The sequence below is a fragment of the Thermobia domestica genome, chromosome 16, assembly GCF_964235325.1.
Source record: "Thermobia domestica chromosome 16, izTheDome1.hap1.1, whole genome shotgun sequence".
In the NCBI taxonomy this organism is placed as follows: domain Eukaryota; kingdom Metazoa; phylum Arthropoda; class Insecta; order Zygentoma; family Lepismatidae; genus Thermobia; species Thermobia domestica.
In genome coordinates this window covers 109,132,275-109,156,145 of record NC_137469.1, presented here as the reverse complement: position 1 = coordinate 109,156,145, position 23,871 = coordinate 109,132,275, and the positions used below count along the sequence as shown (strand labels likewise).

Genomic DNA, 23,871 nt, shown 5'->3' with positions numbered 1-23,871 from the left:
ATGGTGAGTTGAATGTCAGAGAATGAGTAAAAGCTTCCGTTAATATATCCTGTGTTATCCAGTGTAGCTCAACAAATGAACAGTTCTTAAAGCATCAGAGACGAGAAAAAATTATTTTTAAAACGTATATTCAGTTATTCCCTTCAGCATCACATTCTTTTAGAAGCAGAGAATGCCGAGTAGAGTCATGAAAAGAACTGATTTACACTGAATAAAGATACACATAAGTTCATGCAGATCATGCTATGTAACGGTATAAAGAACCTTGAAAAAAAGTAATTTATAGGATGCATTTTGATAACAAGCTTCCTAATCCTGGTATCCTTGAAATAATCATTTCGAAGATAGTATGTCCTTGTTAACTTTTGCGGTTAAATAAATATTTTAGGTTCTTCCTGTTGTTCATGTAAAAAAGCTCCTAATCGCTTTCTACGAACAAAAAACGCACTTAATGATCTTGAAAACGTGATAACGTTTTTAAAGCACTGTCCCTTGCATTTGTTTCTGAACTCGATGATTTTTTTGTATTAATGGGCGAAGTTTTACTTTACTCGTAAAAGTTACTTTTCCGCTTATCTAATTTCATAATCTTCGATATTAGAAACTCCGAAATGACTGAGTTTCATCAAACGTTTATTCTAACGCTAAAATTGTGTGTTCAGTAAAGTAATGTTAAATATTTTTGTACTGTGGCTAATATTGTACAAAACGTGCATGAACACAGTTTTCTGCTGGTTCGAACTATTGCACATTGCAGTGATAGTTGCTTCAAATTATTATGTAGTTGCTTTTTTGAGTTGAACTTCGGTTAATTGTTTCATTATTGATAATCATGTTCAATATGCAAAATTGAAGGTCAGGATAAAGTAGCTTACAAATCATGAAATGTTTCTCCCTCCCTTTCCCACACCAATCCTGCAATGTCTGTCTAACTTCGAAAATCGAAATGTTCAGTGGCGTACTCAAGGGGTTTCCAGATATTGTAGGTTTCTGTATACTCCCCTTGAGAAAGATATGCAAAAATAAACATTCAGAAAATGAAATCTTCCAGTTTAACGTCCCACGAGTATGCCCTTTAGGCTAAGAGACGATGGGTGGATTGGTGGAAGGAAGCGGGAGTATCCCGAGAAAACCCACGGACACGATGTTGCCCATTATAACTTATTTGACCGGAGAAATAAAGATTAAAGATACGTATACAAACACTTGAAATAATCTGAATTTGGGATCCTGAACGCCTTTAATGAAATTCTTCATACGCAGCTGACTTTACTAGTACCATTATTAGTTACATGTAACAACAGGTTGTGTTGGAAGTCATATCGGTAAAAATTACAATCGAACAAGTTCATTTGGCTTTTCCGGATGAAACACTCTACCTAATAGGACTATGTACAATTGGTTGTCCGAATTCCAGTGAGGTCGAACATTTCTCAGTGACGAATTTTGTGAAGCTCGTCCATCCAAATCTGTTGTTGCGAATAATGTTGATGCTGGTCGTGAAATGATTGAGAGAAATCAGAATGTTACATACGGTGAGATTGAGGCATTCTTGAACAATGACATGGAAGCAATACATAAAGTCAAGTTTGGTGTACTATATCGTGACAGATGAAACTTTGAACTATTCATAAGAACCCAAAGCAAAACAGCAATCCACTTTTGTTTTTTAAAGTGAGTCAAAACAGGTGCGTCATTTCAGACTTCGCTTGAGGGGGCAAGTGCACCACAGACATAAGATTTTCACGTTTTGTATTAGTATATTAGTAGACATATGTAGATTAAAATATATGTATTCCTCATATTCTTGGGGATCAGTTGCCCTCTCCTTCCCCCCTTAAATGACGTCCCTGAGTCGAAAGCAACAAAAGTTGTTTGTTCGAGGAGTTCTAAAAAGCAAATAATTGCTTGTTTCGTGGGCTATTCCTGACATGTGGCAACCATAGCTTTAGGTGGTAGAAGGACTGAAATGTTGACAGGTATACAACAATCATTTTTTTTAAAAGGTCATCAATGAATTGCGTAAAATAAACTAAGATTGTCGCATCATTCTTCACCACGACATCGCCAGTTTCTACTCAACACACCAGACTGTTGGATTTTTTTTTTTTTTTTTTGCCCAGTAAAAAAGTCAAATTTAATAACTCTTGTCCGTACTTACCTGATTTATCACATAATAAGTTCTTTTTGTTCCCTCAAACGAAAAATAAGATGCATGGTGAGCGATTTGTGTCGCCTGAATTATCATTTTTCAACAGCTGTTTCTGCAGCGTCAGACTGAAAAAAAAAAGAAGTGCTTTAAAAATTAGTTTGAGCATATGCAAAAGTGCATCGATCTTAAAGATTAATACTTTGAGAAACAATAAAGCCATTTCCAAAAGTTCACGTTTTTTCATATTGACCGCAGAAACTTTTCGAGTAGACCACTTGTACTGGATGCTTAGTAGTAGGGATTTCACTATTTGACGAATGTAGGTTCTCGTGATGTCGGAGAGAAACGATCAACATAAAGAGATAAATAGTAGTCACAACCAATCAGAATCAAAAACAGAGATTAGTTTGACACCTTGTAAATGTATCGTGACATTTAGAAAAAGAATAAGTTTCCGGATATTGTTGCTGAATTGTATAACTAAATTCATCCTTACAAAGGTACAACATTAAGATTTGAATATTGTGCGCAGAAAAACTTGGCGTGAGATACCTCTAATGTTTGCATGTGTCATTTTTTTTTTTTTTCCCTAACGAGTATCATGTATATTTACGAACACATATACACAAGAGTAATAACGAGACTGTGCAAAATGTTATGTAAGAACATCACGTCATCAATTGCTTGAGTAGTATGACCCCAGGTTCATTTAGAAAGATCATGAACACTATTACATGTTGGAGTGAAACTTGTTACAAAGAAAGCCGTACCTAATTACGAATTGTTAAACATGCTAGGGATATAAGTTGTGTTTTCTGTGTGTAGAATAATAATGATATGGCTCACGAGAATTTCATGTTAATGCATACATTAAGACGATATGCGAGTGGATATTAAATGTCGTAGACGTAATAGTATATAGAAATACAGAAAAAATCACGAGCGATATTGTTTCGTCTGAAACATTAGGATTCACTTGAAACTGCGTCTTCGAAAGTGCAAGACTCTCAGGATTTTTAAGAAAGAGTACCTCTGAAACTAGAATAATGACCGTAGACTGTTGAATAATCCATTGGTACAAAAAGTATAGAGTATAGTTAAAGTACTGAATTCGGTTTCTGGCTTTCTGCTAGAAAGGACCTTAATCAAGTGTTGGCCAGCAATACACTTTGTTCCAATTGATTTTATGGTTGAAATTTTCGTCCCTGTTATATCAACACAGACACGTGGTATATAGTTTTCTGTCTATCCAAGAATTTGAAAATCCCTTTTCGACTCCCTAGCCTTTAAACGAATCCGATTTGTTGATTGAACTTCTTTCCTTATATCCAGCCATTATAATATCCTTTACGTCGCCAAAGCTAGAATAAGGAATGTACGGAGTATTGCAAAAGTCTGTACTATAACTAGGTACTATTTTATTGGAAGCAAGTTCTAGAAGGGTGTAGAATAGAATTCACAAATATGAATGGAAGAAAATGTTATGGAGTGAAGCTTCAACACTGTGCACCATCTTGATCTTTTTGTAACCATTTCAAGGTTTTCAAACTGAATTGTGTCAGATTATGTTTTAGGGATATGATATACAGATAAACTTATTGATGGAAATAATTATGCAAAATTTGGTGTTGTAAAAATTATCCTTTATAGTTTTATGCAACTCTGTCAACTCCAATAAATTTCAAAACTTTTCGCTAGTGGTGTAAATTCCACCCCCACCCCCCAAAAAACTATCACTTTTTTTTTTTTTTTTTTTTTTTAATGAAAGCGTTTCAAAATGCTGGACATCAAGGGGGCGCACGGTGTTACGTGCTCACTCGAAACATCCACTATCCCCAGTTCGTTCATTTTTTATATGTAAATATCAGTCCAGACTTTTGAAACGCCCTGTAAATCTTCGTACTGTGGCTTCGCCAAACCTAAGTTCCCTCTCGCAAAATTCTCAATACAATACAACACACGAAGGAAGTACACTTACCACCGAAAGTAAGGACCCCTACCACAAACAGTTTCCGTTGAAGAAAGGACATCATTATGACAGTTCCAATCTCTTAATCGAATGTTGGCAAAATAACATGTAGGGTAAGTGTACGTATTTTTGCTGATGGTTGTAGAAAACTTGCACTCAATACCTAGGTATACATTTTATCTTTAACTAAATTTAGAATCTTTTTTTAGCCTCTAGCTACTTAGATTGCTATTCAGCCTTTTCATTGGCGTATGCAGAAGTTGTTCAAGGGGAGGATTCAAGCTCCTAAGTTCATGTATAATTTTAGGAGTTTGTATACCTACCTTAATGTTTATATTTGCATAATATCTTGCTCAATTGAAGTTAAAACTCCGAACCCTCTTGCATATGCTATTGCTGCTTTTAGGTGCACAATAATATGGTAATTTACACGTTGTAGTATACAACACTAATTTATTAGAACTCGTGCAATATTTTCACTGTTTCTTATATCGTAAATAATAGTGCAAGTTACTTCTGGAAAACAGTGAAAAAGACGAAACTAAAATGATTACGTCTCCCTTCATTTCGTTCAGTGTCGCTGTCTAAGGTTGTTCCCTGTTCATCAGAAAATTACGCATTGCGACATCCAGCTTGTCAGCTCATGGCGCTATTCAACCTTCTAACGGTGTAATGATTGTAGGAGTACCTGAGGACAGTTCTTAACTGGCCAGTTGGGTGACTAGATGACCTCTCTTTCGTAGTTATAACACGTTTTCCCTTGAGAATGACTCTGTAATGCATCCAAGTAACTGTTATTTCCGTTTCATATAGTTCGCACACGGTCACTATTATTACGTACCTCTATTTTTATTATCATTATGGTTTGTATTCAGAGGTTAAACCTATTTACTTTTACTGTCTGAAGAATAATATCCTTCCAGTGGTACATTTCCATCGGAAGAGTACCGCCAAATTGGTTGATCCGACTGAGGTAAACTCTTGAGGAACATTTATGTAAGATCAGTTAGTCCCATTTGTGCATACATTTAAATCTAAGATGCTGGAGCGACACTGCTCTCTGTCTCACCATAAGTAGTAGACACAAAGCTCTGTTTACATAATTTCTTTTAGTCCACTTAATATTCATTAACTTTCATTAGGCTAAATTTTCATATTAATAGATAATAAATTGCTAAAGGATAATATTTGTTCCAAACTGAATTACGGTGGCTAAGGGGTAGAGCGCTCATCTCTGGTCCGAGGAATCCATGTGGATTTTCTCGGGTTCTTCTGTTACATCCCACATTATCATTCTACCAATTATTTTATAATCATTCACTTACATTAGGCCTAATCGTTTAGCCTAAAGGACATAACCTTGGCATGTAAAACTATAAATTTCTTTTCATTTGTTCAGAATGTTGGGCTTTGTAAAGTGATTGAACTATGCATTCACAGAGAGCTAACAAAAGATTTGATCGGATATTAGAATTTTCTCAGATTATCATCCCCTTGTGATAGCGATAGCTCTGTAACCTCAGGAAAGTAATGAAGTAATCGTCAGATTTAATTAATCACCATTGTAGTCCAAAGTAACGTAGAAGAAAATACTTATCAACTACTTTGTGTTAATAGCTTATTTGGGGGGCCGCAGTGGCTCAGTGGTAGAGCGCTCACCTCTGGTGCTTGAGGTTGCGGGTTCGATCCCAGCCCCCGCCAAGTGAACTTTGTGGTGGACAAACACCGTATACCTGGGTTTTCTCGGGGTTCTCCCGTTTCCTCCCACTTTCTTCATTCCACCATTTCATTCATTACTCATCATCACCGTCTCCTTTAGCCTAACCGGCATAACCGTGGGACGTAAAACTAAGATTTCATTTCATTTTTTAATAGCTTATTTAATATTGTGTTTATAAAATATCTAGGATCTTGTCTCCATTATCGTTTGATTTTTCTTATTTCCCAAAGTAACCAAAAACAAATTACTAATCAAATCTTAAATTGTCAAACGTGACTGTCAAATGACAAAACATAAGCACTTGTAGAGTATTTCAACACATCTCTGCACTAGATCAACACTAGGATATCGTTAAAAACATTGTTTTTTTTTTGTTTGTTTTTTTTTTTTTTAATATGTCCGTTTAAATGTGCCTTTCATTTCTGTAGTGCAGGATATTTTATTATGTTGTACAATTTATATTTAAGTACAAAATATAATTTCCGTTAGGTATATCCAGGTCCGTATTTATATATTGTGCGCCCCAATACTCTAAATGATTCCCCCCCTCCGAAAACGGCCAATATTAGAGTTGAATTCATAGTTTTTGGGGTCGCTGAGATGAAGAGTGAAGTTTTAATCCAATTCAACTTCAAGGTCATACTCTACTCCCCAAGAAAGGGTGAGATTTTAAAAAATAAGAGAAAAGGACATATATATATATATATATATATATATATATATATATATATATATATATATTAGTGTTGAATTCATAGTTTTCGATGTCGCTGAGTTTAATGGTATATAAGTGTTATTAATAATAGTGATTGTTATAGGTAAGAGAAGAGCGATTTCGACGTCGAAAATAAGGAAGATAACTGCCGGATTTTCACGACGTTCATGTTCATCCTCACTTCTTGAGATGGGAGAGGATGACTTTAAAAATAATCAGATATGCTAGCTAATTAATAACTACCGTAATTAGAGCGAAATAAACAAATTAACATATTTTCTCGCTCTTGTGCGGGACTCTACGGGTTGCTAGTTTTAAATATTACTTTATTATGAATCTTAAAAAGAATTCCAAAATTTTGCCGCCCTGTGCTCGAGCATAGAATAGCACTTACCTAAATACGGGCCTGGGTATATCACGTATTATTATTCAATAATTCCCATTAGGTAAAAGTGTCCTTTAAATTTTGAACTAGACCAGAGTTATGTTTAATTAGAATAATTTAATTTTGGAAATAACATAGCATGATCACTGTTATTATTTAAATTATTACGTAACTAAAGAATCCCGTGCCTGAAAAGGTGAAATCAAGTAGGAGAAACGAATACATGTATTTCAGTTTGTTACAAAAATATCATAACTGGGAAATGCAAATATGTGAAAATACAGAAAAGGCTTGCTGTAGGTTTCCATGTATACAGTAATTCTGATTGCTAAACTGTTTGACTCAATGGGTTTCACTGGAAGAAAATAAATATTGTAGAAAGTGTATTAGGAACCTAATGATTATCGCACGTGTTTTTTGTGCTCGTAGTCTTGGATTCGATTCCCGATGGAGTCAAAATTACCGATTTCAACAATAAAACCGTGGGGCAGTTAATTGATGAGTTACGGTAGTCTCAATATATATATATATATATATATATATATATATATATATATATATATATATATATATATATATATATATATATATTTATTTTATTTTATTTTATTTTTTTTTTTTTTTTACAATTATACTGTAGCCTCACGAAAAATCCGAGTGCCCCGTTCCCAGCTCGCCCTTGAAGTCAGATTTTAAATAGTACCTAGGCAGTTTAAAGTTCTTATGAATTAGTTGTAATAATAAGTTGGTTTAGAAATAAATACAGAATAGTTTATTAGACTTTTAAATTCTGCTGTTCGTAAGTATGGTAACTTACGGGGAAACGGCTATGTTCGTCTGTCTGTTGACAGATGTCAGAGCAAAAACGGCAAGAAATAATTAGAAACGTTTCTTGGAATCAAGTCAGAATTCCGAACATTAGGTTCCGTCGCCTCCGTTAACCTTCTATTAAGACTGGAAATAGTAGAAATATATCATTTCCGGTTTTAACATTGATCGTCGCGTCCTAAAGCAAAAACCGCAAAATATAGCAAGAAGCCGATTTCTGCAATTGATTCACCGTCCCAAGAATAAATGCTGGTTTCATTATCTGTGTACTAAAATCGAACTTCATTCCTTTGTTGCCTTCTGGTTGCAGTTTGTCTCAGACCAAAATCGGTAAAAGATAACAAGTAATGGCTTTTTGATATGAATTCATCAGTTCGTGTTCTTCTACAGAAATCTGAAGTATGAGGCATGGTGCCTCAGTGGTAGAGCATTCACCTGTGGTGCGTGGGGTCTCTGGTTAGATTCCAGCTCGCACCAAGTGGGCTTCGTGGTGGACATATAACGTGTGCGTGGGATTTCTTGGGGTCCTCCCGTTTCCTCCCACTTTCTTCATTTCACCATTTCATTAATTTCTCATCACCGTCTCCTTTAGCCTAGGCGGCATAACTGTGGAACGTATAATTGAAAGATTTCATTACATTTCATTTTAAATCTGAAGTAGTAAACATTAGTACACAACAAAGTTTCAGTATTGGTTCCTGTATAGTAATAAACGTAATAGTTCGAAACTGTATTTCGATATGGATTCAGAGTCTGAAGAAAAGGTCTGTATCTGACCTTATCCTTCTAATGCATCCGGGAGTTACAGCAGTGACATTTTCTGTTTTAGTATCAAATTTGCATAGTTTGGGATTCAATGTAGTTTCATAATGTGAAATTAATCAAACTTGTTTTATACTATATAAATTGAGTATCTCCTGTTGTGTATAAACCGAAGTGGCTTCCATCCCAATCCAACTCAAATTACCGTGGCTCAACTGTACTTCAATTGAGAGGTAGTCAGCGCCGATCTGGAAAGCCAAAAATAACTGCGATTGAAGCTTTGACCAAGTGCATGGAGACTGTGTAGAGATCATAAAAAAAAGTTGAAGATTTGAATTGAACACAGCTGAAGTGAAATGTCCTGCGAGTCGTCCGACACGTAGGACGGGATAGGAGGAAGTGGTCACAATAGGTCAACTACGTGCGTCACAAGGTCGGTAATTCTATCCAATTCCCGTGCACGGTACCACCCAAGGTCGTAAAATACAAAGCTTGTGGAGATAACACTTATTGCTCATGAATTATTCACTGTTCGCCGCGTCGAAGAAGAGCAAAAACAAAACAAAGTAATGCAGTATAAAGAATGAATAGATGAATAGCCAAATTGGTGAATAATTCTTTCTTTCTTTTCAGTTATAAAATTGAGGGACCCATGGATTTAATGGAGCTAATGTCGCAAATAATATACTGTAGCACTAAGTAGCAAGGTGACCAAAATATTTACTTGCAAAAACGAGACGCATACGAATCGGGGACGGGGGGACTAAATATATGAATTCCAGATTGCATTTTGGGACTCAGCAGTATTTTCAATTTACAAAATACATTAGTAAGAGCGATAACACAGATTTTCTAACAAGTACTACCCAATAATATTTTTAACTACCTGAACACTCAGAATTTCCATTCAATGGTAGAATTGTGCCATGGTAGAATTCGATGCGATTGATCTCTGTAGCGATGCACTTATAGGGTTGTCATCGTAGAATTAGTTAACATGAGATTATCACGTTTTCACTGAAAATTGAACTTAGGATCGTAGAAAACAATTGGACACACAAATGCATGAATAAATCAGGATCGATGAAGCAACAATTAGAAGTGGTATTATCAGTGTTCGAAGTGAAAAAAAAAAAAAAAAAAAAAAGAGGCGGTATGTTTTGTTATGATTTTGATTCGACATACCGGCTAGCTACATGTTGAAATACAGTGAGGGTATGTTGCTTAAAAGATAGCATTTCTGTTTACATAATGACTGAAAACCATTGGAGAGCCTCTCTATAGTAGCGGGGGGGGGGGGGCATGGAGAGACTGATCCCCTTCAACTTTCTGAAGAAAAAAAATATCCCCTTATGTTGTATTATGGAGAATTATACACGAAAATGCTCAAAAAGCGAATGAGGATATTAATAATTTCTTGCGGAAAAACTCCAGGTCCCCCACTCGACTGTGGGGTATTTCAAACGCCTAGATGGTCCGCTCCCACAGCTGACAACTAAACCCACCCATGCTCAAAACAGGCATTTATATGCATTGAGGCAAAAAGACACACACATACATATCAAAGAAACAATTCAATATGGCACATCTAAATATAAACTAGATTAACTTCTTTGAAGACACTAAAAACAAAAGGTAGGAAGATGATGTCGGTGTTGTCAGCTTAGAAATTATTTCTACGTAAAAAATAAAATCATCTTACGTGCAAAGCAATTCGTCAATTACTGTGTATATGGATTTATTAAAGGCATTTAGCATGTACTCTCCAGTGACGGTATGTCTTGATTAGTAAAACACCAGAGGCGGTATGCCTTCAGCACATTAGAGAAATACCCGTTATGCTTTCTAACGTAGTTATGCACGTACATTTCCATGTAAAACGCTATATTGATTTCCAATACATGTGACTAAATAAAGTTCAAAAAGCGCAGCAGAACTTTAATTCCAGTATGTAGTCCAAAATTTAAAAAAAAAAAAAAAAAAAAATGACATTGTAATCCTCATCTCTGTAAAAGATTCAGGCTTTATTTTGTTTAAGCATTTGTATAGTGATACATCTTCAGCTCAATGACTCTTCATAAAAAATCTTCCAGTGTAATGTCCCGTGATTATCCCCTTTAGACTAAGGGAGACGGATAATTAAGGCAAATGAATGATGATGGAAGAATGGGTGAAATGAGGATGTGGGAGGAAACGGGAATACCCCGTAAAAACCTACGGAGACGATGTTTTCCAACTTGCTTGGCCGGGGATCGGATTAAGGACCCTATGCACCAGAAGTAAAGCTCTACCATTGAGCTACCGTACTCTCCCTTCATGAAACAAATAAACAAAAGCTCCTTTCCGTGAGATTGTCTCTCTTTTGTGTTCTGTTGTATTACAGAAACTTGAAAGTTGATTATAAATAACAAAAATGTTGCGGGAACAATGGTTCTATTACCGTATTTGAGAAAATACAGTATGCATGCACTCTTGACCAATTTAAATACGGGAAAAACAAAAATTAAGTAAGGCACTAAAAGTAGTCATGAATTCGGGCCTGGAACTTTCTGACCTGAACAGGAACAGATCACATACTACCCATATAACCATCCATGATCGGAGAATTACTCATCTCTTACTGTAGAGTACATCCATTTCTTAATTGAAATTACATCTTCAATTAGCAAAGGCAAGTGGTAGGATTTTAATTCGTTCTTACTTCTCACAGGGTTGATCATAAAGTCTTCATAGGTAGTATTCCAGCTTTTGTTGTGGGGAAACACAGTTCGATTTCGGTCTAAATACATGTGCCGATTTTGCGTTAAACTGTAATCAGTATCCTAAACATCTCTATGCTAAAAAGGAAGGTGAAATCTTATTAACAAGAAATAACCTTTCTATAAATTGATTGTTTGTGGCATTAGTTGTATGTATTCGAAGATGGTCAACGTGTCCCGACGTATCTGAATGGAGAGTCGATCACTTCTAGTGTAGCTCCAATTCTAGTTTGGGTAAACAGAGTGTTTTAAAACAACACCGACAACGTTTGGGAGGTGATTCCTCACACCAATATAAGACAAAAAGTATAGACCAACCTGGGTGCACAAATGCTTCCTTTCGAAGTTACAGGCTGCCGAAAACATGAAAAATTGAACTTTAAAGGTCCATAGCTCCAAAAAAATATGGGACCTACTGTAGCCGGGTCAAGGCTTTACTTAGGAACTAGTATGTTCGCTACCCAAATATACAAGTTTCAGAATCCTGTGGTACTTCCGCAACAATTTTTACAGAGGTAGTTGATGAATACTTCAAATGATATGCTCCTATCCAAACTTCCTCTATAAAAATTGTTGCGTGAGTATCTTAGAATTGTGAAACATGCATTTTCGGATAGCTCACATGTTAGTTCCTAAGCGAAGTTTTGACCCGACTACGGTAGGTTCCATAGTTTGGAGCTATGGATTTTTGGCAGCCTATAACTCCGAAAGGAAGCATTTGTGTACCCAGGTTGGTTTATACTTTTCGTCTTACATTGTTATCAGGAATCACCTCCCAAACGTTGTCGGTGTTGTTTTGAAACACCCTGTATTTGTGTGGTACAATCATTAGGTCGCTAAACGAACTTCAATATAAACCTTATTTGTTGCAGCTATTTAGATCACAAAGTTATTCGTGGATTCCTATTGTAAATCATGGGATGTGTGTGTCTTAACGTGTATTTCAAAATCTTGTGATAATTCAGTTGCTTGTAGTGTTATTAAAAGAAGCTGAAAGATAGTGTATTCAGAATTCCTTTTTTGTATGTGGGTGTAGTCGTGCGATGTATTTCCCCCTTTGCACCACATCGCTCCGGTTGTTGTACTACAAATTGTATGTACAGCATGTGACGTCAGTGGTAGATTTTAGCTCACATCGGGTCATCGAACCAGGGGACTTGTGCCAGGAGGACGTATGCAGACAGTCGAAAACCGCGGAAGAGAGCTTTTGTTTTCCTTTCCACGGAGAGGGTAGACTATGTCTTGAAATCCTCATGTCAGTGGGGCGACGTTAATACTTACGTGAGTATGTGTAACGTAAAATATGCAAAGAAGTTGGTGAGTTGAAACACCTAGCGAACGTGCAGTTGCACTTAAATTACCAATTTTCTGTGTCTTTGACCCTAGTTACCAAACCAAAATAGCTCGTTTTCTAAATCAAAGATATTGTGGTCTAAAGCCATACATTCTTGGGCAGGCTATCTTAAAACGTTACGATAATATGTGTTACGTGTTAATACAATGCGATGTTGTATTTATAAACGTAATAACGTACATTTCGTGTAGAATTCAGTGTGTCTTGTGGCAGCATATTAGCTCGGCCTTGGCTACTTTTTTGAACGAAAGTAATTAATTTAAAATGGGTGTTTTTCCTTTTTTTTTTTTTTTTTTTTTAGAATAATCTATGTACAATATTTGTAAATAATATATACCAGCTCCTTCAGTTAAACTGTCCTTCACATTAGGACAAAGTCGAATTGTCATGATCTAATAACAAGAATCATAGCAGATTGTTGGTACTAACCTAGATTGATCTTGACTCGTAATGCATTTTTTTTAACGCTCTATAGGTTGGTATGAAAATATGATTATATTAAACAAAGAGCCTCTTTCTTTTCTCTCTTATATATTCACTAGCTAAATCACTTTGGCGCGCCAAAAATAGTTGATGCATTCCAAAGTATCAAAGGTTGATTTGGTGAAGGACTCGTGTAGCAAATTTGAAATTTTACAGAAGAGGTCCTTTTTAAGTTCTCGTGGGAAACAATCAGAATTACAGCATATAATCTGTAAAACGCGAGAGCCAAACAGAAAAGTTTGCCCTGTAAAATTCCAAATTTGTTTCATAAGCTCTTATCCAAATCAACTCTTCATATGATAGGATTTTGGGTCTTACTGCAACAGGCCGTTCCCCACTACAAATGCACGTTTCTAAAAGAGTTGAACTACAGGACAACGTAACTGTTACGGCTCTGTAGCACAGAATAAATTATCTTCAAAAAAAAGATATATTTCACATATAAATTGTGCTTCACCTTTGCTTTTGGTCAGTTCCACGAAGACTAAGTATAATATAAGTTGTATCATCGTAGGATTTCATTGAATGTATTAGAATTGTCAAAATGTTACTCTTTCGAGTTATACATATTTTTATACATATAGTTACAGCTGTTAGTTATTTTACACTAGAAGCTTTAACAGTGAAATTTAGAAATATCTTTCGAATTCGGCTAAGATTTAAAGAAACTATTCCAGATTTTGTCTGGTAGAACTAAGAAATATCTTGTAAAATCAGATTGACCAGCTACGGCATTCGAACGTGACCTTCTCGATTACTAAACAAAATGTTGATACTGTGTATCAAATTGTTACACTAAGAGAGTGAAACCCTATTACAACTGTATATGTCGATAATCATTTGAAAACTAACTCATTTTCATGAGATTGAGCTACAATGTATACCTCAGAATCATGGAGGATCGAATTAGGAATTAGATTTCTGGGCTATCGGCATCGAAGGCTATTTAGCCCTTCACGCAGATGAGGGATGACGTTCCTCGGCGAGCACACTATCCGATGAAAGGAAAGGAAAGAAGCGGCCTGGGGCTATTATGTTAGGTACTACCCTAACATTTGCCTGGTGTGAATGAGGAAAACCCAGGAAAAGCCTCACTCAAGATAGCTGGCCTGAAATCGGTGCTACACTTTTACGACCGAGTGTCCCCACCGGAAATCGAACCCGGGACCGCTCGCACCAAAAGGCAAGAGCGTTAGTGACGACGCCACACGGGGCCACTCATGGAGGATCGAGTTCGATTTTTTTAAATGCCTTTACAATCCACTATGCCCTTAAGGCTAAATGAGATGGATTAATAAAAGTAGATTTGTGAAGTAAAAATTTAGGAGAAAACTAAGAAACTCGGAGACGAAAACTATAAACGCTATTTTGTCGAGATTCTCAAAATATTCCTTGTAATTCTCATTTGTCCTTTTGACTAAGCTTGTGATTGTTGAATTAATACCGAACCACTCTTAAAACTGTCATATATACCTTGAGCCCCTTTCATAATTATTTTGATTCATCGTATTTTTTTCTAGTTTGCAGGCATAGTGAACAATATTGATTTAATTCTCATCACATTAATATGAAGCGACCTTAGCCACTGTGCTGCATCAGATCGGTGCACACAACGTTCATCTAGGTTATATAGAACTTTTATTATTATTATTATTATTTTAATATATCGAAGTACCACCAAGCATCGTACCTTCACTTGACCTCGGCGTAATTTCTTCATGCTTGTAAGTACCCGTACAATTAAACAGATCTGTATATTCACTCTTCACGATTGCATGACTCCTTGACAACTGGAATAAAAGTAATCTCATTATACAAGCATCGTATTTAACACAAAAAGAAAAATGTATCCGATAACCCGCGGCAGTTCTTTTAACTTTTTTTTGTGTTTACACAAAAGCTTTCTTGTTTGTGATTTCTTTTTTTCTTAAAGCAAATTGAGGAGCTTTTTGTTAATATAGTTTGGAAGCTATTGCCTTTGAAGGTTAGTAACTGTGTTGTCTTCGTTGAAGGTTGGCTACATTTCGAGTGTTCCGTATTTACCTGGCCTTGGGAAGCCTGGAAGATGGTTTCGCTTCGATTTTTTTTTTTTTTTAACTTTAATTACCATTTAAAGATTAGATGTAGACTCATAAGTAAACAGTATAGCATAACATTGGAAGTGTCTAATGTTTTGTTTAAATCATACGATTTATACATTTCATTTAAGGCCAAATTATAAGTTTTATTATTATTATTATTATTATTATTATTATTATTATTATTATTATTATTATTATTATTATTATTATTTTCTAGTTTCCGTATAGATCACTGTCTTTGTAGTCTGAATCTATCACGCCCTGTTGTTTGTCAGTCGCATAAACAATACTCGTAAATAGAAACATAACTACATTTCTTACTAATGCAGTAAAATACGTAAAGTATGCTTGATGCTACTATATGCTCGTTACATGGCATTTTTGTTCTACAGTTAATAAAAATGTTTAAATTAAGGATGAGCAAAACAGTTTTTTTTTAATATATAAAAACCGAAAACCGATTTGTGGAAAAACGGACATTTCGATTTTTTCGTAAAATCTGTTCAGTTTTAACCGAAACAGTTTTCCGCTTTTTCCAAAAGTTCTGACTTTGCTTGAAACCAGTGTGATTTTCGCCGACGCCAGTATTTGTTCTCGTTCCTTGAGTACTCGTTTCCAAACAATTTAATAAAGAAGCAGAAAGATTTTGATAGAAAATCAAACCAGTTTTCTTGAAAGTTTTCGAAAACCACTTTCTTTCTAAAAATCGGAACAGAAAACGGTTTTGTGCCTAGCACTAGTTCAAATTAGGTAACTGTTAAAAAAATAAACCTATCTAGTGGAAGTAAATTATCATGAGGCAAGTGTCATTATTGTCCACGTCAGCCGAATCAACGTTTGATCTTTAGCACTGCTCTCACGTTGATTGACCTGCTTAAGCGACGTTGACGGCCTTAAATGGAAACTTTGAATCGACTGGAACTAATAAACTTATGGAATAGTATACCATCCATCACAGGGAGTAATACACAGTAGGTATTTCTTAACCCTTTAGGGACTTTTGGTACAGACCTGTACCATGGTGTCAACCTTCGGAATTTGCTTTATAAATCTCTAGTAAAGCTTTTCACACCGTTTTTTTTTTTTTTTCATTCATTCATTCAAGCGGGGAAACATTAAAGAATATGTTTCATGGGCCTTTTGCAGTTACGCTTGCGATGCCTGAGAGAAGTGACGTCGATTGAGCTCGATCTCGGATAGAGGCGCAAAATTCCGTTGTTGACCCAACAATGTAAGGTAGTTTAAGAATTACTGAAATTCCAACACAAATAATGGTATTAAAATCCATATGCTGACTAGTATTCTTAAAATTCCAATAATGTATTCTTCGAATATTGAAAATGAAAATGAAATGAAATCCTTAACTTTTACGTCCTACGGTTATGCCAGTGAGGCTAAAGGAGACGGTGATGATGAGTGAAATGGTGGAATGAAAAAAGTGGGAGGAAACGGGAGAACCCTGAGAAAACCCACAAGCACGATGTTTGTCCACCACAAAGTCCACACGGCGCGAGCTGGGATCGAACCAGGGATTCCAAGCACCGGAGGTGAACGCTCTATCATTGAGCCACCGCGCCCCCTACAAATATTAATTGCATGGAAACTATTAGTGCCTGAGAAGAACGGTTTGCGGCATCTTAAAGAGCAACTTTTTTTTTATGATTGTTATTTGTTGCAGATGTTCATGAACAAAGATCATGATAGCATAAGAGAGCACAGTGGTTGACTGAAACTAAATTACCAATTACTGTGCAAAGGAACTTCAGATAAAAGTACCAACGAGACCCACCAGACGTCAAGACCATTAAAACATGGTTTGAGAAGTTCTTAGCCACGGGGAGTGTCAACCGACAGCCTGGCTCGGGCAAAGCACGAACGTCTGAGGAAACTGTGGATGAGGTCAGGGAGGTTTTCACTAGAAGTCCAACAAAATCAGTTCGCAGAGCGTCATACGAGCTGAACATCCCACGTTCAACGGACTATAAGGTGCTCCTTAAAAGACTGTGTTTGTATGCATATAAGGTGCAAATCGTTCAGGCGCTACAGCCCGATGACCTACTAAAATGAACCATGTTTGCAATGGAGATCCTGGAACGGACCAAAAATAAACCCGATTATTTGGGAAGGATGATTTTCAGTGGCGAGGCAACCTTCCATACATGAGGCAAGGTGAATAGTCACAATGTGCTCATTTGGGTTTCCGAACCCCCATACTTTGTTCGTGAATGTCAGAGATAGCGAGAAAGTGAATGTGTGATGAGCTTTGGGACGCGACACAAGTATCGGACCATTTTTCTTCGTGTAGCACACAATAACTGATTCCGTTTATCTACACATGTTTAAACACTTTGCTTTTCCATAGCTACCTTTGCAACCAAACGTGATATTCCAACAAGATGGTACCCCACCGCACTGGTGTTTAGATGTTCGTAGGGCTTTAGACCGAACGTTTCTACAGCGATGATTTGGATGCGATGGACCCACTCTTGGTCACTGCGAACTCCAGACATAACCCCTGTGGATTTCTTCCCATGGGACTGTCAAAAATAGTCTACGCCACAGCTGTACGTGATATTCCTGCTTTTCGTCACAAAATTGAAGAAACCATCAACTCGATCACACCTGACATGCTACACAACACCGGGAGACTGAGTATCGACTGAACATTCTGAGAGCTACTAACGGGGCTCATATGGAAGGCATATATAGACAAGAATAAATAAATAAATAAAACTGAGTTGCTCTTCAAGACACCTCAAATCGTTATTCTTTGGCACTAATAGTTTCCACGCAATTAATATTTGTAATCAGGGAGGTTTCATATGGACATTGTATATAGGGTGGCCCAAAAGTAAGTATACAGTACCGTACTGATCAGCTTATTTCATCTCACATAATTTCTTATTGTTTTCCATCAGGTAGACTTGGTTTCTATTTGTTCTTAATGTGTTTTTACTTACATCTTAAGCTCGGAAGAACCGAAGCAAATAAACCCATAAACTAAAATGTCATACTTGATCAATACGGGGGTATATACCTACTTTTGGGCCACCCTGTATATTCATTCGAATAATTTTAATAACACTAGTGCTGACTACGCTTCTACGCATCACCTAATTCAGCGTGTAGCACCTGGCCGGCCAAAGCACTTAGTAGGTTGCATCTCTTTAAAAAAGAAATCACTAAGAGTTCAGTAGCAGTTAGCTGTACAAGTACATTATTTACTTTGTTATATATCTTACATGAGTAGAACATACACAGTAATGTGTGGAGCATTGTCACCAGCCTTTACGTAAAGGAAACTTTTGTTTCGTGATTGCTAGTGTGTTTACATTAGATAGATGTAGATTGAGTCATGGACATACCAAAATTGAACGCTAAACATGACCTTGGCTGTTAAGCACAGATCGTAACATATATATCTCGTTTGGACAACATGCTTGGAGAATGCCCCACACCTCTTAAAACCAATAAACGTGATCTCTGTGCTAACAGCGACGAGACAAACATCAGGTTCTAACGAATGTTTACACTTAAAAGATAAATCCATTTACAGGACACTTCCGACGTTACATCATTACATATATGTATATAATATGGAAGAGGCGTTATTTTTATCACTTACACCATTTTTTGTTCTAATCCGTATTTACACGTGATGTCTTTATCACGTGTTACAACAATAGTAATAATCAGATTCAGCCCCGGGTATAGTTCCAAGATAGTAGCCAATAATGAGGACAACCGATTTCATGTTGACAGTCAGTCTGCATAGGAAATTTTGAAGTTTTACTACTTGCGTTGATGCCCAAACACAAGCCTTCTTGCCGTATCATGCGAATGTAACAGGGAAGACGTGTTATTTGAGTATAGTTACAATCAGTGGCGGATTAAGCTTCCTCGGCGCCCTAGGCACAAACTTAATGTGCGCCCTTCTCAAAAGAAAAATAGTATTTGCAGTATTTTAAGGCTAATATAAAATTAGTGAACATACTGAAATAAGAAGTGAAGTATAAAAATCAATAATAAATTAATAGGCCTAGTACAAACAATTCATTTTATGTAGACCCTATGTACTATACCTAAAATTATGTAATGTATTGAGAAATTAAATTCACGAGTCATAAATGAAGGTGCTTCCGTTTCACTTTGATTGCTGTAAACTTGTATATAAGTTCTTCAAAGTTGATGTGTCCATCAGTCAAGATGTGTGCTTCGATGTGGAGAATAGGTAACTCGTTCAGTCTTTTATTACACATCGTTGAACGGAGATAAGCCTTCAGTCTTTTTAGAGCCGAAAACGAACGTTCAGCTGAACAGTTTGTTACAGCAGTATACAAAAATATTCTTAATGCAATTTCCATATTTGGAAACACAGACTGCAACTTTTCTTTCCGTATATATGCTAACATTTTTGCTGGTGCGTCACAGATTCCTCTGGTTTTCAAAAGTCCCGCAAAATATACACATTCATTTGAAAATATTGATTCGAGGTCAGTTTCATATGCAGCCTGAAGGTTGGCTGCGCGTTCCGAAATGACACAAGAACTTTGCAGAAACTTACTAAACAAACAAACTTTGCAAACACTTACTTAAAAAATATGAAGTTGTCAGACATTATTTTATAGTTTTCCTTTCTTCTAATTAATTCAACGTGCAATTTATCAAGAATAGGAAGAAACACCTCAACTTTAAATTTTTCTCTTCCTGTTAGAACAACCTCATAGTCTCTTACTTCATCGGCTTGAATGTTACGTTTTCTAAACCTTTTATAAGTACAATCGTAATCCATATCAGTTTTCTCCATGGATTTTTCCTCATAAGAGTCGAACATGTCACGAGGAGAAGTTATGAAGTTCACAAGTGATTCAACATGTACTATTGTTAAATCTATGTTGACACTGTAATTTCACGATGCCACTCTGGAATCTCTGCACTATATCATTCCAAAAAGTGAGCATGAAAGCTGTTTTCAGCCTGCTTAGTTGATTCAAGAGGGATAAGTCCTCATTTCGAACTAGAGGTTTCTCAAAAGGATCATCGCTTACATGAGTAAGGGTTTGAATTACAATATCCCAGTTTTCATATATACATGTACAAGCCTCTTCTCGTGCTGACCAACGTGTCTGTGATAAAGATTTTAGTATTTTCGTTCCTGGATACACGAAAGAAGCAAGTAAGTTCTAGCGTTTTGTCGAACTGAAAAAAAATATATAAATATTTTAAAGCATATTGAGAAAAGCACATGTTTTCCTACAACTGCTTGCTGCACTACTTCCGACCAAATTCAAAGAATGAGCTGCGCAGGGCACAGAATACGCTTTAGAATTTATTCCTTTAATTCGAGCCTGTAAACCTGTATATGCCCCCAACATATTGCTGGCATTGTCGTACGACTGGCCTCTGCAATTAGTAAGGTCAATAGAATGTCTGGTCAAAATATCTATTACAGCTTCGGCTAGATTTTCAGACTTGTGACCTGGATTTGCCAGAAACGAAAGAAACCTTTTAACAGGTTTACCCTCTTCATTCATGTCTTAACACAAAAGATAACTGATCAGGATACGAAATATCTGGAGTTGAATAAATTATTATGGAGAAATATTTGCTTTGTTTTATGTCATTAATAATTTCTTTTCTCACTCTATCAGCAAGTAGTTCAATAACTTCATCACAAATTGTAGAAGAAAAGTAGCTTGTATGACCTTTCCCCCGGATTTACATACCGTTCAATGTGTTCCGCAAGAAATGGATCAAACTCGGCAATAAGCTCTAAAGACATCATGTATTGCCCGTTGTGCAGAGAATTGAATTTTTCTTCCTGACCACGTAAAGGAAGCCCGCGACTTGTCAACGTCTTTACGACAGAAAAAAATTCTTCTTAAGACACTGACCCAGTATGTACGTTCTGTCTGAATATGTGATTGAAACTGGTTCTCCAAGATCCCAACAGATTTCTGCAATTCTGAATTGTTCGCAGTTTTTGTGTTCAGAATTTTCGTGTGATGTTAGAATATTTGAAATGTTTTTCCAGTCTGAAATGTCGTGAGTTTCGATCTTTGTCTTGCCTTTGAATAACCTACATGATGCACAATAAAACGGCGCCAATGCTACACGAATATACCAAATAATCCTGCAAAATCGATTCGCCATTTACAAGTTTACGAAAAAAAGCACTCTTATTTAAAAATCTTGTCTTGCCTACTATGAATCTTTGCAATTTAGAAATATCGTTTACAGTATTCTGATTAATTCTACGTCTTAGAAGAATGTCAATTGTAGACTCATTCAGACACCACTCAGCACGATCGTCACTAACGAAATTTGCACTCTCACTGTTACAATCACTAACTCCTACGAACTGAGGAGACATTACTTTAAGTGCACTTTCTTCCTACACTAAACTCACAATATTGTCAACATTTTTCGTTTCACAGAGTTCACCCGATGTAACTTCCTCCACATCAGTTACTGAACTGCTTTCGGAAATCACTTGTTCTTTTCGCCTAAAAAATGTGTCCAATGTACCAAGCTTTTTCTGTAAGGTTGCTTCTATTTTGCGCTTTTCGTTTGCAAGTTTACGATAAGGCGCCCCAGTTAATTTTGTTCGCTTCATGCTGCTGGATTAAAAAAAAAAAAAAACACCAAATAGCAAACGCACTAACAACCAACTGAATGCGCCAGAAAACACAGTAAGGCAAAAACTAGTTGCATCGAATTAGATATCTGCGTAATTATTTATTGCAAAGCACCAATACTCGTCTGCATATAACAGAAGTATCTCCGAGTAGATTAATAACACGGTAAAAAACAACTACTTCTGAGGCCCATGCGAAAGATGCACTAACTCACTTAACAGCAGTCTCAAAAATGACCGACTGTATTTTCTTTCGCTCTGTCTTTTTTATATATATATTTTTAAAAAAGACTGACATTGTACAGGCAATGCGACTATGCGAGTTTCAAACAGTCTTCTTTATCGGTTGGTCATTGGTTTCGCAGGGGTGTGAGAAATCGACGGTTTATTTACAAAAACAAACCAGCAAGATTGGGTGGGCGATTATTGTCATTGCAAGCGATAAAAGTTACAGTACGGGTTAAAAAACAAATTAATTGACGCCTCAATTCGAATCTGAAGGAGGCAGAGCACACGAAACATTTCTCGATAACACATATGATAGATATATACGAGACACCAAGGTTTCTTCCGTATGAAGCGAAAGTGTTGCAAACCATTGATTTGAAACACTGGTTTCAAAGGTCTAAATTGTTACTGCGTACATAAGACATTTTTTTATATTCTGGAGAAAAGATTTGCCGCCCCCAAGTGTTGCCGCCCATAGGCACGTGCCTAGTGGGCCTATTTGGTAATCCGCCACTGGTTACAATATATATATATATGAAAACTAACACAATACACAATTTAACTAATAACGTCAAGATATTAGAAAGTTATCATATTACATTTTCACAACCGATAATTAGAAAAATATTGAAAGTGAAAATGGCAGAAAATGTGTTTTGCAAAAAGCTCGAGGCTATTTCGAGTCGTGCTTTTGTTATTATTTGTAATATTTTTTAAGTTTCATACTAATTTATTGAATGAAAACTAAATTAGAATAATTCTTTTAAAGCTGATTATTTTATTCAAATTAGTTTTTACTTATTGGTAGGTTGAAAACCAAAATCACCGTAGTACAAAAGTTATGAACCAAGAGAGTTTAAAAGTTGTTCAAGAACTGTTCAAAACACGTATCACAGACAAATTATTTTCTCTCGAAGCTCCTATATTATCTCATGATTACGTTGTTTAACCATAAAATGTCAGTCTCATGATTTTCTCAAAATTCGGTTGACTCAATAATTGTCATTATTTGTTTTTGCGAACAAGAAAGTCCCACTCACAAAAGTGATGGACAAAGGCGTCTAAATTGCGTCCGAAGTACCTATACATTGTGTCTTAAACACACACAAACACTTCAGTAAATATATGCACTCACATAGCTTTGGCCTTTTATTTGGTGTATACAGTGGTCGAAGTGAGACGGTATGCGGTGGTATGCCATACCGCCTCTGGTTTTCCTGTAATGAGGAACCGTCTCTGGTTTTTCAGTGATCAAGACAATATCTAAATAACCGGTATGTTGAGTCAAAATCATAATAAAATATGCCGCCTCTGCTTTTTTCCCCACTTCGAACACTGGCTGTATATATAACAATGTATCAGGCTTTTAAAAAAAATGTTGCAAATCATCTTATTAAGAAAATATTCATATTCCCGGTAACTGTTGAATACATTGGTATTAATAGACACACTAAATTTTTACACAAACAACACACTGAAAATTGAACAGAAGTTCGTGGCGTTGCTTTGCACAGTAAATGCATAATGAATGTTTTTCGTATTTTGACTTAAATAGCCCGATGTTCCCTATATAATGCAGTGGCGGATCCAGGGGGGCGATCACTCCCCCCTAGTAGAGGAAAGATTTTTTAAAAATTTTATATATAAATAAAACCCATCCCAGAGTTTGGAGCTCTTAAAAGTAGCTCTAAGTAGCAGTATTACAACCCCCCCCCCCCAAAAAAAGTCCGTCCTGGATCCGCCCCTGATATAATATCAAGCAGAGGCTTTCTTCTGTTTCCATATACTCTCGTAAAAG

General features: G+C 36.3%; 2 protein-coding genes across 5 annotated transcripts in view; one reads left to right on the top strand and one right to left on the bottom strand.

Moving 5' to 3' along the window:
* Positions 1-2,282, bottom strand: part of LOC145673334 (U11/U12 small nuclear ribonucleoprotein 25 kDa protein) — a 93,233-nt gene extending 90,951 nt beyond the window's left edge. The window contains exon 1 of the mRNA XM_081742942.1: positions 2,162-2,282. The gene's annotated coding sequence lies outside the window, so the exon portion shown is untranslated. The remainder of the gene's footprint in view (positions 1-2,161) is intronic.
* The window catches only part of LOC145673333 (MAP kinase-interacting serine/threonine-protein kinase 1-like), a 244,304-nt gene that overhangs the window by 74,530 nt on the left and 145,903 nt on the right, over positions 1-23,871 (top strand). The window contains exon 1 of one of the 4 annotated variants that reach the window (XM_081742937.1): positions 12,431-12,571. The exons of 2 other annotated variants lie outside the window; for them this stretch is intronic. The gene's annotated coding sequence lies outside the window, so the exon portion shown is untranslated. Of the gene's footprint in view, positions 1-12,430; positions 12,572-23,871 lie in introns of those variants that run through there. One more of the 4 variants, XM_081742938.1, reaches the window with a different exon arrangement.